This window comes from Eurypyga helias, unplaced genomic scaffold (genome assembly GCF_000690775.1).
Source record: "Eurypyga helias isolate BGI_N326 unplaced genomic scaffold, ASM69077v1 scaffold7156, whole genome shotgun sequence".
Classification (NCBI taxonomy): Eukaryota; Metazoa; Chordata; class Aves; order Eurypygiformes; family Eurypygidae; genus Eurypyga; species Eurypyga helias.
The window spans coordinates 105,297-110,082 of NW_010258490.1; positions in this window are offsets into that span (position 1 = coordinate 105,297).

The following is a 4,786-nucleotide window of genomic DNA, read 5'->3' on the forward strand; positions in this document are numbered from 1 at the left end:
GGGGGGTTGGAACTGGATGATCTTTAAGGTCCTTTCCAACCCAAACCACCCTGTGATTTTACTTAATTGCTGGCCGAGGTTAAACCATGCAACTCTGACACTCAGATTATAAGCAACCTCTTTTTATTTAGACAAGCACTTGTTTTCTTAACCTGAACAAAGCTAACTTTGCAGAACTTGTGGAGTTTACACTGCTTTCAGCTCAGGTCCGTGCGGGTTAACAACACTGAATTTTGTCATTGTACCCACCCACCACAAGGAAGGCCTGACAATGTGATGAAGAGGAAGACGGTTGCTGTTAAATTCAGTCAAAATCTGGAGTGAATGTTGCAGTTGCAGAGCATCCTGTTGCTACTGAACTCAGAATTGGATTCCGATCCAAGTGTATTTTAAATTCTCTAAATATTTAAACAGCTTGCGAACAATAGGAAAACCACTAGTGATTCTGCAGTGCTGAGGAAAAGAAAAAAGCTTCAGCAGCTTCTGCGTGGATACGTGTTCATCTCAGATCTTCATGGGAAACATTTTTGTCAATTTTGGAAGTTTTTTAGAGTGAATTTCATGGCAGATCAGAAAATATGTTACTTGTGAGATCATTTTGATGAAAATAATCGTATTTCAGCTTCATAGTTACACTTGCAACCCAGTGGTGCTGTTGGCACTTCCCGTTACTCCTGCAGGGAAGCTGGGGCTCAGAAGAAATGCTGAGCATTCTCATCCTTGCCACATGCATTTTTTCTTGCAGGCAGAGAAGACACCATCCCATGAATGCCAGGACATTTCCACCTCTACAGATTTCCTGGGAGCTTCTGAACCAGTGGTTTAGACACACCTAAACCAGCACGGTCTGGAGGCACAGGAGAGAATCAGAGCTGCTGATAAACAACGTAGCCTCAGGTATAGTTCTGGTTTCAGTGTCAGTTTTGTTTTCAGGATTTGTACTCCTCTCTCTGACTGGCTCAGAGATTCCAAGGAGCTGAATTCTCACACACCCCGTGTTTTTCAACTTTTCAGTGCCACCTTATGTTCAAAATAAAGTATGCTTATAATAAGAGGTATTTTTTCTCATAAACAAGCATTTTGCATATATTTTAATCTGTATACACGTATAGTACTGTGAGTGGACTTAGAAACCATTCTTTTCAATCCTCTGGCTCATTATGAAGGAGGGTCAGCAGAGATCAAAAGTCATTATCCAGCTGGGGCAGTCCTAATTAGTTAGATTAAAGTAACAGCAGTGTCAGAGTAGGATCTCACCTTGCTGCTTGTTGGTAAGTGATACGATACAGCCTGTCACAGTTGCCCAGAGCAGTGTAGGGATGTAATTTGGGCTTCCTTCATTCGCTACGGCAGTGTGAAAGCTCAGAACCTCAGAAGGAAGACCCTTGACTGCTCACCTTTCACACACACACATTTAAAGGCAGTACTAGCTGGTGCTGCAACTGCAAGATGTGGTCCTCTCCCAACCTCTGGCTTCTGTATTTGTGCTGCTCCTCCTTGTGCCAGCATAAGCATCGCCATGACCCCATGAGGAAACCGGATCAGGGATTTGACTGTGTTAGCAAATCCAACAAAAGCTAAGGATGAAGTGGTGAGTTTCAGGCTGTAGCTCTTCCCTGGTATGGCTTTGCTGTGTGACTACGCAAGTGGTTATGCCTGCACCGAGTAGGAGGTGTACGCAGCAGAGCAAGGAAAAGCTTTGATGCAGGGAAGTCTGGGCTGTTTCTTTTGGCAGCAATGCCAGTTCAGACTGTACACTAAATTATAACATAGGCAAAATGGGTCATCCAGGAAAAAAATGGGAACTCCTTTCGTTTTTACTGTGGAGTTATTCTCATTTCACCATCTTGTTCTGGCTGAACGGGCACACACTACTTCTTGTTCAAGATTTAAACATACAGAAGGAAAATCCTATTTCCAGGAGGAAGTTGAGCATTCTTTTATGTGCTTCTTACTTTTTGACTGTTATCCTCTGATTGTTTAACACACTGAAGGATTTAGACATTAGTTTTAGTTAGTTTTATTATAAGTGGCTTATAAATAACAAGCTGTGACACTGAAAGCAAGCTGAAGGCAGACAGTGAAGTGTCTGAACTCTCTGCTACTTAGCTTGGCACAGTAAGTGTCGAAAGTTTCCTGCAACTGTCTATTTTTAACAATTCTGCAAAACTCCCACGTGTTTCTCATCCCATATCACTTTTAAGTTATTCAGGTTCAACAAAGATCATCCTGCATTAAGCTCCTGGACGTTTGTGTGAACTGGATGCCGTGTCTGGGAAGAAATAGAACTGTTCTTCATTACACTTACTTGTCTTTCATGTGGGTTATTTGGGGTTTGGGTCTTTTTGGTATAGAAAGGCACAGATTGTCACTGCTCTTGGAGTCTGTGAAGAGGTTTTCTTTCTTGGTGTTCATACACTATCCTTCTGGGCTCTTCTGCTCACCACACTGGATTGGGGTGAAGTTCTGGTGATTACTGAAGTCTCACATTCGGGTGTGATTGCTGGCCTGTGCGCTCTGGCTTGCAAGAGTTCAGTCATGAGAAACTGGTTTACCTTCAATGGTAGCAGCTCGTCATCCAAGGATCTTCTCTCTGGTTGTGTCATATAGATTTGGATGTCTTCTACTGTCACCCCATGCCACTGCATTTGGACTGTCTGCTCAGCACAGGAGTTAAAGAGTAGACAAGCAAGCCCCATATCTGAAAACATGCTTGCAGCCTTCCGTATAGGGAGATGCTGATCTCAAACAGTGCTCGTAAGCTAATAGATTTTCCAAGCCATTATGTCACTCAAAAATGAATCTTGCTCATGATACAACATGTCTGGATGCAGAAGTAATGAGGATACCAGAAGACTGCAAGTACCTGCTCTGCCAGCAGAAGTCTCTCTTGTATGTCACTATGAAAGACCTCATAGAATGACAGCACCGTTTGGTGGGAAGGGACCTTAAAGATCATCTAGTCCCAACCCCCCTGCCATGGGCAGGGACACCTTCCACTAGACCAGGTTGCTCAACTTAGCTCTACTTTTCACCCAGTTCTTGCTTCCTGTCCTTAGATCAGTCGAGGGAATTAGTGTTCACATACCCTGTGTTCCTGTGTATCAGGAAGTCGGGAGGGCACTAATGGTCCCAACTAGCTTCAACTGGGGCCTCCACCCACACCCTGCCTGTGACCTGGGGCTGTATTTAAGGTCAGGACTCTGTTAAGGTGTTTGTCACTGAGAATTGCAGTGGACAGATCGTGGTCTCCTCAGATAAGGCAATGTTTACTTTCCAGTAGAACTTGAGCTTTCGAGTGAAAGTTTTGGCCGTCCATTCTTCATTGTGTCAGTCAGAGGCAGCACAGCAGTGGGGTGATGGATGTCCGGATTGCTCTAGTTACAGTCCTGTGAAGATTTGGGCTGCTTGGTGCTCTTATTTAGGTTGCCGTGTTGCTTTAGGATAGTGTTGAAAAGGAATGACTTCCTAATGCTGGTAGTAACTGGAGGGTGAACCGGCGGAGGAGTTCCCTGATGCTGTTATGAACTGTGTGTGGGACGGTTGGATGCTTTCTCTCTTTCCCAGCACTTGCTCTGATTTGACAGTGTCAAACTGAATTAGTTCTCCTGTAGATAAGAGGGAATGTCAGTAAGGAGTTGTGTGAACCAGTCAAGCATAGGCTATTAATTCCAGACAGGGAGTGGGACTCTGTATCCCCTGTGCCACAACAGCGTAGCTATAGCTGCTTTCTGGTTGTAGCTTTCCCTCTTCTGACTGGTGTGGCCATGAGAAGAAGGGCTGTACTTCCTCCCTTCAGTAAGCAGCAAACATGCCTCCTGTCACACCTGCAAGGCCTGTTACACCTGCAAGGCCACTCTTACTGCATTCCTTGTGTATTGTCCCATCTGATTAATCCAGACTGCTGGAATGTTTGTGCAAAGTCCTGTTAAAGGTTGGCTGCCTGAGTTTAGCGGTATGTACATCAGCTATGGGAATTTTTTGCAGTCCCTTGATGAACAGGTGAACTTCATCAGGAACTCTGAATTTTTCATGCTGCTGTTCTTAAGACCCATTTAAGTGAGACTGGATGTAGTCAAGATACCCACTATGACCAGGTAGAACCAGGTACAGGCTTACTGTTTACAGGTCAGCAGCAGGATTCTTGCAAAATGAGACACTAATATCTCTAGTCAAAAGCGTAACCTGTGAATAGGAGTTTTTAGGTGCAGAGTGAGATACCTCCTGTAATGCTCTGCCCCAAAGCAAATGCCTTGTAAGTATAATTTGGAGCAGATGTGGGGCCTTTTTCTTCCGCTCTCTATCTAGTCAATATACAGGAACTTTCTCTTTTCAATTTCGTGTACTTCTGCAGTATCAGACTTAGCTTTGTGCCTTAATGTATTCTGTGGTGCGGATGCAGCCCTCCAGAGGTTACAGGGTGAATTGATGGTTTTGTCTTAATCTGCCTAAGACAGACGTGATCGATCAGCATGAAGTTCTGTAAAGGTTTGTAGAGATTAATATTGTGTTAAGGCTCCTGGAAGTGGATCTGTATAAATATCTTGAATTGAGGCCTATCCTCAGATACCATTTCTAAAGTAAAATTGTTACAATTTACGTAAAGATAAATATCTGTAAATAGGAGCAAAGAGGGGATATCTTTCATGGTGCATAGCCCACGTAAACAACTTGCTAAGTGCTTGTGCTGCTCAGTCAAATAAGCAGCTGCCAGTGCAGAGGGGTTTGGGTAATGTTGAGGAGCTACTGGAGAGCGTAGTTCCCAGTGTGTGTGTGTGTGTGTGGC